Source organism: Tenrec ecaudatus, chromosome 8 (assembly GCF_050624435.1).
Source record: "Tenrec ecaudatus isolate mTenEca1 chromosome 8, mTenEca1.hap1, whole genome shotgun sequence".
Lineage (NCBI taxonomy): Eukaryota > Metazoa > Chordata > Mammalia > Afrosoricida > Tenrecidae > Tenrec > Tenrec ecaudatus.
The window spans coordinates 83045037-83056820 of NC_134537.1; positions in this window are offsets into that span (position 1 = coordinate 83045037).

Genomic DNA, 11784 nt, shown 5'->3' on the forward strand with positions numbered 1-11784 from the left:
GCATTTTTAAATTGACATAGAACATTTTACCGTGTGCTTAAATAGTTGCAAAGCATACAATTTCTAAAATATCATAAATATTTTATTTAAATTTTAAATCACTTTTACAGCATCTATTGCAATACAAATGTCATAATGATTGGATGCCTACTACTGTCTTTATCCACCACTTATCTGTCACTTTGTCATACTGTCATAGAGCATCACACAAGGGGGAAGCTGCAGGGCCAGTGAATTATCCAACGTCTCTAACTCTCACCAAACCACCTTTCCCTGGATAGATCTGGTAAGAAGAGGAAGATACTGATAGGATTCGCTGTGAATTCTTGTGGACTGACTTCCCTGTAGTGACGTCTGTTGTGCTTAAGATGCGAACCCCCTGAGAAGCAGGAGGGGAGAATTTCATTACCAGCAAGAGCTGGGAGTGGAGTTCATCTTCCAGGAGCTAAGACCCCTCCCTGCACATGAATCCTCCTGGATCCAGATGACAGTGACACCAACAGAGCAGCAGCAGCAGGACCAGGAGCCAGAGCATGGAACAAAGTAATGAGCTCCTCAAACCACAGAGCAAGCTATGATTAGTGTTTTTGTGCAGGAGACTAACTTGTGGATTGTGGTGCCTCTGTGCATTGAACTGGGGAAGTTGGACTTGCTGACCCGCAGGAGTGGAACTGAGTGCCTTCAGGCTGAGGCTTACCAGTGGTTCTCAACCTTCCTAATGCCGCGACCCTTTAATACAGTTCCTCATGTTGTGGTGAACCCCCCCCCAACCATAAAATTATATTCGTTGATTCTTCATCACTGTTATTTTGCTACTGTTATGAATCGGGTGACCCCTGTGAAAGGGTTGTTCGACCCCCAGAGGGGTTGCAACCCACAGGTTGAGAACCGCTGGCTTAGACCCACAGAGCTTGAGCTGAAGCTTAGGGCAGAGTGATACCCTTTGGGGACATTTATTAGCAGACCTGAACATTTGTAACAGTTTCTGATAAACAACTACTCTGAGCATTTCTCGCTGCTGGCATTACAACTTGTTAACTTCCTTAATAAGCGTTTAACTATGAATTTTGTCTGTGAGATTCTGCGTATCCATTGTCATGTATATTAGAACCCAAAGAAATAAAACAGGGAACAGTAAGACACCACAGAAGTTATGCCGCTGGTATTTCAACTACCAGGGGGGCGACTCCGTGGAGAGCAGGCTTCACTTTGAGTGATTAGCCATTGAAAACCTCATGAGCAGTCGCGGGGCATCGTCTGATAGAGAGAATAGTACTGGAGACAAACCCCTCAGCGTGGAAGACATTAACATACTCCTGGGGAAAAGCTGCCTTCTCACAGCAGGATGGACCATATGATGTGAACACAGCAAACTTTCAGGATCTTCATTAGCTGATGGGGCAGGACTCAAAATCAAAAGAAATAGCTACAAAAATGCATTAATAATGAGAACCTGAAATGTACAAAATATGAACCTAAGAAGTTAAAAATTATCAACAGTAAGTGGAACACATCAAGATTGATATCCTAGGGGCTGAAGAACAGAAGTGTGGGTGAAGAAAGACAGTGGACGGTGTAAGATATGAAAATAATAATAAATAATTTATCAAGGGGTCATAAGGGGAGGGAGGGAAAAAAGAGGAGCTGATACCAAGGGCTCAAGTAGAAAATGTTTTGAAAATGATGATGGCAACATATGTAAAAATGTGCTTGATACAATTGATGTATGGATTGTTACAAGAGCCTAAAAGCCTCCAATAAAATGATTTATTTTAAAAAATTGATATCTTTGGTATTTGTAAGTTGAAAGGGACTGGTGTTAACTGTTTTGAGTCAGATAATCATATGGTTTACTATGCCAAGATTGACAGATTCAAGAGGAATGGTATTGAATGCTTCATCATTAAAAAAAAATGTCTAGATCTGTCTTGAAGCACAATGCTGTCCGTGATAGGATAATATCTATATGCCTACAAGGAAATGCAGTTAATAAAACTATTATTCAAACTTATACAACAATTACTAAACCCAAAGATGAAGAAACTGAAGAATTCTGCTAACTTCTACAAACTGAAATTGGTCAAAGAGGCAATGAAGATGCATTGGTAATTAGTGGTGACTGGACCGTCGACGTTGGCAGCAACATGAAAGGATAATTTGAAAATATGTTCTGAGTGATAAAAAGGAGCTAGAGACATCTGGTGAACCTCCTCAGACCACAGTTAGGTTAAAATGTAATACTATATCTGATCTCCTTTTGACTCATTTTAAAACTGTTTCATATTTTTTTAAGTGAAAGGGAAATACCTGCGGACTAAGCCTCCGATGAATCCCTAGTGGCCATAGACCAGGGATGTGACTGGCAGAGTACAATGGAAAGTGGATGCTTGCAGAACCAGTTAGGTCAAATCGACGACCTCATCATTTGATCTCCCTTTTGACTCATTTTTAATTTATTCTGGTTTTAATACTTCCTGCTTTTCTTTCAATTTAGGTGTTTCTGATGTATTTTGTTATTGTTGCTTTTTTATGTTTTCCAATATATGAAATTCAAGATAGGTCAATTTACAGAAATTAACTGGATTAATGGCTTATTGGGGGCTTGAGAGGGGAAGTTGGAGGGACATGGGGAGATGATAACTGTGAGTCAAGAAGGAAGAATATGTTCTAGAACTGATTGTAGCGATGATTGTCCAACTCTTTTTAATAGGAGCGAACTACTGACGTGTACGATGTGTGAATTATATGTCAATATAACTATTAAAAGTCTACAGATATCATTTCAAAGTGACAAAATAGCATCTCTGAAAGGTAATCTTGTTAAAATGAAACAGGGTTTGATTTAAAACAAACAAAAAACCCCTAGAGATCTTGGAAGAGTTTTGGAAGGTCAATGACTTACTCATTGCAAATATCTTTTTTCCCAACAATATAAATGATGACTATGAAATACACCCACCACGTGTTTGTCAGTGTGTCATACTGTGGTGGCTTGTGTGTTTCTGTGATACTGAAAGCCATGTCAATGAAATTTCAAATGCCAGCAGGGTCACCCGCACTGAAGAGGTTCAGTAGAGCTTCCAGACGAAGAACACACTATGAAGAAGAAACGGCCCATTCACTTCTAAGGAGTTCGCCATGGAAAACCTTATGGACAAAATCAAAACATTGCAAGTTCTGAAAACCTCGTGAACAGAAGGAGAACATTGCTAGAGATAGTGTCAGAATACGAGCCCCTCAGATCAGAAGGTTCTCAAAATATGACGAAGCTGCATTTTCAAAGTTGAGGCGACCACAATGATGTGATGGAGTAAAGCCTTTGGGACCTTCATTTTCTGATAAGACATGACTCAAAAGAAGAAGAAACAGCTGTGATTAATCATTGGATTTGGAATGTCCAAAAAATAAATCTAAGAACATTGGAGGTTGTGAAAATGAACCTTGGTGTATGAAAATCAACATTCAAGACATTAGTGAGCTGAAAGGGTCTGGTATTGGCTTACTCTTATTCATCGTCCAAAGGGAATTTCAAGATCTATCTTGAAGTACAATGCTGTCTGTGGAACAGAGCATCAGTTACTCCTACGCCAGTTCCGGCGGAAGCTGAAGAAAATAAAAAGCCCACAGGATCGAAATGACGCCCTCACTATAGTCTACCTGAATTCCGAGACCACATAAAGAGCAGATTTAACACATTGACCATATAATGATCGAAGACCAGCTCAGCTGTGGGATGATATCAAGAACATCACACATAAAGATGAAGACAATGAATATCGAATATACCATGCACTTACAGAAGAACAAACAAATCTGTCCTGAAGTCCAGAATGCTCCTTGGAAGCGAAGATGACAAGACTTCATCTCATGTACTTTGCACATGTCATCAAGAGATAAAGCTGGATATAAAAAGACAGCGTGCTTGATAAGGTACAGGATCAGTGAAAAAGAGGAAGACCTTGAAGGAGCTAAGTTGACAGAATAGCTGCAACAATGGGCTCACAGTCACAATTGTGGGAACGGTAAAGAATTGGATAAGAGTTTCTTTCTGTTGTAGTAGGATTGCTATTCATTGAAACCTACTCAACGGCCCCGCACAGCCATGAGTATGTTCTTAGTGCTCCTATTGTCCCAGCAGCTAAATGCTTGTCTGCTAACCCCGAGCCCCACTGTCTGCTCAGTTGGAGAAACATCTGAGAGTATGCTGACATTCAGATTTGTAACCATGGAAACCTTCTGAGGCAGTTCTTCTCCATCTCATAGGGTCGCTGTGAGTCAGACTCGACTCGATGATCTAATTTAAGGAGCCCTGGGGGCACAGTGGCTACAGAATGTCACTGCCAACTGAAAAGTCCGTGGCGAGAGCCCATCAGCTGCTCTGTAGGTGAAAGATAAGTCAGTCTGCTTCCATAAAGATTTAGTCTCGGAAACCCTAGGCGGCAGTTCTACTCTGTCCTATAAAGTCACTAAGAATTGGAATTGATTCAATGGCATCAGGTTTGACTTTGGGCTTATCTTGTTTTAAAAATATGTTTCTTTATATCTAGGACATTTTACATGATCCCTTACCTCATTGGAAGCAGCAATCAAGATCCCCTTTCATTAATAAGGGAGAAAGATGATGCTTCCTACTCGCATAAAGAGTTACAATCTCCTGTCCTATAGAGTCGCTGTGAGTCAGAGTCAACTCGATAGCAGTGGGGTTGATTTTGTCATTAATAAAGACTGGAAAAGACACTGCTCTAGTTCCTAATTTCCCACTAGAAGTGAGATAACTCCAAGTTTCTGACTCTCCTAAAACCATCCTGTTCATCCCACCTCTTCCCTCAGAATGTTACCCTAATTATAACATGGTTTAAACTCAAAAGCATTTATTGATCATCACATTCTGCGCAAGGTTTCAAGCTATGTAACTTGCCCGGGCTTGTCCTTAATGGCTTAACAAAAACGGGTCTAGTTTGAGGTAGAATGTAGGGTTCTGGTGACTATGACTCAGAGTTTCATGGTCTGGAGATAGAGAGCAGAGGGAGGAAAAGAGATCCAGCAAGAAGCACGGAAGTGGCATCTTAAACCAGGAGAAACCAGGCCCCCAATCTGATTTTAAATTCCAAACTCAGCAAACTCATGACTCTTTTTGCTGACCAAATTGCCTGCTTACTTCCTTGTGCAAACTCATGCAAGATCACAAGGTGGACAAAGCGTGATCAGGTCCGTGATTGGACCTGAGGAATATGACCAGACCCAGGATTGGTTCATTCATAAGCTGGAGACACAGACAGGCGAATATCCCACATCAGATCAAGACAGAGCTCTTTCGGCAGCAACTCACTAGAGACCCTAGCCACTGTTTGGGTGGGTGGTTTTCTTTCCTTTCTAAATAGACTTTGCCTTCTGCTTGCTCTTTGTGGTCTGAGCCTGTCTTCCATTTGCAAGATCAAGAACCCCTGGGCACATCAAAGTAGCTGTAACTGAGCCAAGTGATCCAAAGGCCAGAACCACTACAGTTAGCATTTTAAATCTGCAATTGTGTGTGTCACAATCGGGTCCTTTCTTGGCTTCTCTAGTTCTACCTGCAAAAGTGATAAGTTCACCTGCCACCCATCATGATTTTGTAACGATTTGTTGTTTCAATCATATATAATTAGCCCCGTGACTTTGAATCAATGAAAATCAATTGACTTTAGGCTAACAGTTTCCCTTATGGGGTGATTTATCTTTGTTTTGTCTTTGTCCTCTTTGAAGCTTAACATAAAGACCCCTAAAGAATATATAATTTGGAACCCTTTTAACCTCTTGCACATAATTAAGGTAGGTTTTTCAATATATGTCTTACACAAACACACACACACACAATGAGACATCTCAGTATTTGTTGCTATAGATTGAAATGCCAAGAAAATAAGTTAAAGTGCTGAAAATTTTGAGTCTGCACTGTGCCAGGCGCTGTTTTAAGTGTGTGGGATGCATCAGTTAGCAAAATAAACAAGTATTACCTCCTTATGGAGCTTATATTCTACCAAGGGATGACAATCAACCAGCACATTGTCTGGTAGATTAAATGAAGATAGGATCAAAGAACCTTCAGGTAAGGAAGGGAGAGAGTGTGAGTGTTAGGAAGGGAGAGAGCTGAGTGTTAGGAAGGCTAGATAGATTGTGACCACAGGGGTAGGGAGAACAAAGGAAGGAATTCCCAGCTCAGAGAGAGGTGAAGGGCCCGCAGACTCACTTCCTTATCCACCGTTGTCAAATAGAAGGACTTCCCAACAGTGGGAGGAGGAGGCAGTAAAAGAATGTGCAACAAGACATGCAGGATATGAGCACGGTCCCCATAAATGCGGGGGTTGACCCCATTCATCTTAAAGGATGGCGGAGGAGAACACAGTGTTGGTTTGGGGGACACAAAAGTGACAGGCATGGATTTTGGGTACATGTGCCCTATCTGTAAAGGGGATGTACGTTGTGAAAAGTCAGTCTTTAGTGGAAGATTTGCTGAAAAAAGAGCCAATAATAGAAGGTCCATCATTAACTGTTAACAAAAGCCTTGAATTTCTACCCAGAGGGATTCTCAGACCTGCTGAGATACCTGTCTGCACTACAGTGCTGAGAGAAAATCCATTTGTACCTTTCCCCTATCTCTTGTCTGAATACTTTCTTGAGAGGAGAACGGAGAGAGGAGGGTCCTGAAACTTCCAGTCCCTCCTGGTAATAATAGGAAAGAGATCGAGAGGTAAGGTTGGCACATTTTTAATTTTAAAAAGAGGCTACTATAGTGATGGTGAGGAAGGAGGAAGGTAAAAGAAAACAGAGGAATGATCTAGGAAGCAAAGCAATGGATAAAGGTGTAGCATAGGTGTGTCATATGTAAATACATTAATTCATAAAAATAGAGGTATTGTGTCATATATAAATACATTAATTCATAAAAATAGAGGTATTCCCCATGGGGGAAAGGAGACAGCCTATGTACATCTGTTTCTATAGCAATACACTGAGAGAGTGGATGGATTTTGGGCCTCTGCTCCTACGCTCCCTCAATACAAGAACAATTTGTTCTAACAAACTGGTGGCATTCTGTGATGCTCACCCTCCCAGCACAATTGCTAAAGACAAAATGGGTGTATAAGCAAATGTGGTGAAGAAAACGGATGGTGCCCAGCTATCAAGATATAGCATCTGGGATCTTAAAGGCTTGAAGTTAAACAAGCAGTCATCTAGCTGAGAAGCAACAAGTCTTCATGGATGAAGCACACCAACCAGTGCAATCATGAGGTACCCTTGGGACCGGGTGACAGGCATCAGAAGACCCATAACAAACAAACAAAATCATATTGTCCAGAATGAGGGGGGTCAGAGCAGAGACCCAAAGCCCATCTGTAGACAATGGGACATCCCCCCACAGAGGGATCACAGGGAAGAGATGAGTCAACCAGTGGGCAATAAAGCACTGATGAAACACAATATTCCTCTGGTTCCTAGAGGTTTCCTCACCCCTCACTATCATGACCCCAGTGCTGCCTCTCACTTCAGACTAGAGAGGATATATATACAGGTAAAGATAAGAGATAAGAGCTCACAACACATGGAATCCAGGAACAGGAATGGGAATAGCAATACCAGAAGAGTAGGGGAAAGGCCGAGAGAGGAGGAGAGGAAAGGGGAACTGATCGCAATGACTGACACATAACCACAGACACCCCTCGAGGGGGACAGACCACAGAAACCATGGGGGAAAGGAGACGGCAATCAGTGTAAGATATAGAGGAGCTGATGCCAAGTGCTCAATAGAAAGTAAATGTCTAGAAAAGACTGATGACAACATATGTACAAATATGCTTAATACAATTGATGTATGGATTGTTATAAGAATTGTAAGAGCCCCCAATAAAATGATCTTTTAATAAAAAAAGAAAAACCAACCAAGCTAAAATATAAGCTTTCAAAGATTGTATAATAAACAAACATAAACTTATACTCCATAGTACTGAATAAGGAGAATACTCATGAATACGATCAACTTGGGTAAAGTTGAAAACGCCTACTAAAACTTCCAAGTATTTCCTAGAAAGTACTGTGTAAAATTTATGCTTGAAAACGGTTAATCCATGCTGGCAAGTCAATTCCTACTCGTAGCAACCCTACTGAATGCAGACTGAAACACGGCCCACAGTCCTGTGCTGCCTCACAATCGCCATGCTTGATCTCACGGTGGCATCACGGTGTCTATCCATGTATCGGGAGGGTCTTCTTTACCACCTGTAATGTCTCTCCCAAGAACACGCTGCTCGTGCCTGGGACCAAGTATCCCATGCTTGGAGTGTTCTGGCCACATTTCTTTCCACACAGATTTGATTGTTCTTCTTGCCATCCATGATGCTTTCGATTTCAGTACATGTGCCGCCGAAGCAAGCCCACCACGATGCTGTCAATATTTTATTCCAACACCATAATTCAAATGCATCAACTCTCTTGTGGTCTTCCTTATCCATTGTCCAACTTCACCATGCGTATGAAGAAATTGAAAATACCATGGTGCCGGGGAGGTTGGGGCAAATGGGGAGGCAGCAGTAATGAGGGCAAGAGGAATGTGCTCTGAAATGGATTTTGACGATGATGGCACTAACCATTTTAATATGATTGAATTATTAAGTTGCATGATATGCAAATTATATGCCAATAAAACTATTTTAAAAAGAGGCAGTGGGTTGGGTTTGGATTTCATTCAGTGCAGAGAGAGCAGGTGCTGCATGGGGTCAGAGAGAGAAGTGCTGGTACTAGACCTTCACTTGATGAGCGGGCGGGGGTGAATATGGTGCAGGAGAGAGCGGTGCCCGGAGAGCTCAGCCATTAGCACACCAAAATGCAGACGCAGTGTGTGTGTGCAGATTCCACCAGGTGCCTGGTGTGATGGTGGCCCTGTGGACATTCTCTGGGAACTGCCTCCACATTTGCAGGGACGTCTGTGCAAGTGGCCCCATTTCGAGCAGGAGGTGTTCACTTGCAGATGTCAACAGCCACCGCAAGAACCCAGGTAGGTCTCAAAGGAGAAAACCCCACCCCTCCGTACTCATTTCAGTTCGTAGTTAGTTTAGTAGCCCCTCTGATGAAGAACATGGTCAACTTCGAAAGCAAAGAAACAGCCAGCAGAGGGAGAGCGGAGCAGAGGAGCCGTGAGCCTGCGTGTAAGTTCTGATGACATTGTAAAGGGAATGTCCGCAGAGGTAGGGAGGAGAAGACCAGCACTGAAGACAGCAGTCAATGGACTGTCTTGTTTTGATCTTTATTTGGGAATTTCTTAGGTTTTCTAAAAGAAAGGATCTCCCCGAAGGTTCAAAGCAAATTTGAAGACCAGCCAGCAAAAACTAAATCCACTGTCATCAAGTCGGAAACCCTGTAAAGAGTTTTCAAGAATTTGTAATGCTTTCTGGGAGCAGGTAGTCCCCGGAGCAGCTGAAGGGTTTGAACTGCTGACCTTGTGGTTAGCAGTCCAATGCTTACCCACAGCACCGGTAGGGCTCCTTTTCTATCATCAACAAAACCCCACTGATGTTGAGTCAAATCTGACTCCTAGAGACCCTATGGGGCTGATTAATGCTTCCCCCTTCAGGTTTCTGAGGCTGTAAATCTGCGGTTCTCAACCTGTGGGTCGCGACCCCTTTGGGGGTTGAACAACCTTTTCATAGGGGTTGCCCAATTCATAACAGTAGCAAAATTACAGTTATGAAGTAGCAACGAAAATAATGTTATGGTTGGGGGGTCACCACAACATGAGGAACTGTATTAAAGGGTCGAGGCATTAGGAAGGCTGAAAGCCACTGCTGTAAAGACTTACAGGAGCAGAAAGCCTCATCTTTCTCCCTTGGAACAGTTGGATGGAATTGAACTGCTGACTGTGAGATATGAAGTCCCTCATATAGTGCATTCACCACTAGGGCTTCTTTGTGTTTTTGTTTTTATTTCTAACCCAGCATACTTCAAAGGCCAATGAACCATACACCATATCGGTTCACTGCCAATGAGTTGATTCAGACTCATAGCAACTATATAGAACAGAGTAGAGTCACTCCGGAGGGGTTCTGAGACTATCAGTCTTTATGGGATAAGAGAGCCTCATCCTCCTGAGGAGGGACTGGTGAATTTGAACTGCCGACTTTGTGGGTAACAACCAACTGCTTAATTCAAGACCACACTATAATTTTATTCCATACTTTCCACTTCTTAAAATGATCAAACAGAGGTAGAAAACATGGCATCTCACCACCATGGAGAAGTAAAGAGGCGGGAGTGGAACAAGACTGAGAGGTCCTTATGTGGAGCATCCTCAATTCAGGGGACAGCTGTGACATCTGAGAAGGTATGGGAGGCAAGAAGCACTGGCCAGAACTGGTGTCAGCAGAAGCAGCAGAATCAGGGCATGAGCAGGAGACCGAGCGGTAAGCTAACTAGCCCACCGATTGAGAGAACTTAGAGCGGGAGGCCTGCTGGCCTCAAGGGTTGTCTCCTGACACATAAGGGCAGTGGGTATGGGGTGTTTTGCCAACCCATGGAGCCAGATCTGAGTGCCTGGGAGCGGAGACGTACAGGTGGAGTGAATTGCCTTTGTGAGCATTTGTTTTTGTTGTGGTGGTTGCTAAGTGCCATCAAGTCGGTGCAGACCCACAATGACCTCATGCATCATGGAAGGAAACATGGTCTGGTCCTGGGCCGTCTTCATGATTGTCCTATGCTTGAGCCCATAGTTGCAGCCACAACGCTAACTCCTCTCCTTGAAGGCCCTTTTCCGTGTGACCGCCCTCTACATAGCCTGACATTATGTCCTTTTCCTCCTCACACGTCCAGAGCATGTAAGACAAACAAGCCTCACCTTCCTTGCCTCAAAGGAGCCCTCTGGCCTTACTTCTTCCAAGACAGGTCAGTTTGTCCTTTTAGCAGCCCATGGTACTTTCAATATTCTTTTCCATCACCATAGTTGAAATGCATCGCTTCTTCGGTTTTCCTTATTGAATGTCCAACTTTCCAGTGTGTATGAGACAACTGAAAATACCTGTCTGGGGTATTTTCATAGGTTTGCATGGCAGCTACTCAGTAGACAACATCGCCTTGCCCTTCCTTGACCATTTGATCCCAGATGACATGAGGTGCCTTCTGGCAAAGTGACCTTCAAAGTACTTTCCTAGACTGGATTGTGTGTGGTTCATTGGCGCCTGTCATGCGCTCTACCAGACCCCATATGGAAAAAGCACACCAACATCAGTCACGGAAGGACTGTAAATCATATAATCCAAAGTAAAGGAGGGAAAGTATCAGAGCCTAAATTGTGAGAATCTGGTTTACAGAAGGCCATGGATGACAGTGGGAGCCCAAGACACATATATGGGATCTACATAGGAAATAAGCTTCTGGTGATTTCTCTCTGCCCATAATAGAGGGATGGGAGGAAAGTGGTTTCTAAACCGAGTGCATTGGAGAGATGAGTACAGAACAGCAGTTCTCACCTTTGGGGGTTGAACAACCTTTTCATAGGGGTTGCCCGATTCATAACAGTAGCAAAATTACAGTTATGAAGTAGCAACGAAAATAATTTTATGGCTGGGGGGTCACCACAACATAAGGAACTGTAATAAAGGGTCACGGCATTAGGAAGGTTGAGAACCACTGGTACAGAAGATCAAAGGGATAAACCTGAATCGAACAGTTAAAATTTTGTTAGTTGATCCCCCCATTTGATACATGTTAGGCCCGATCTGGGTTAAAACATTTTCTGTATTTTTCTGTTTTTTTATTTGT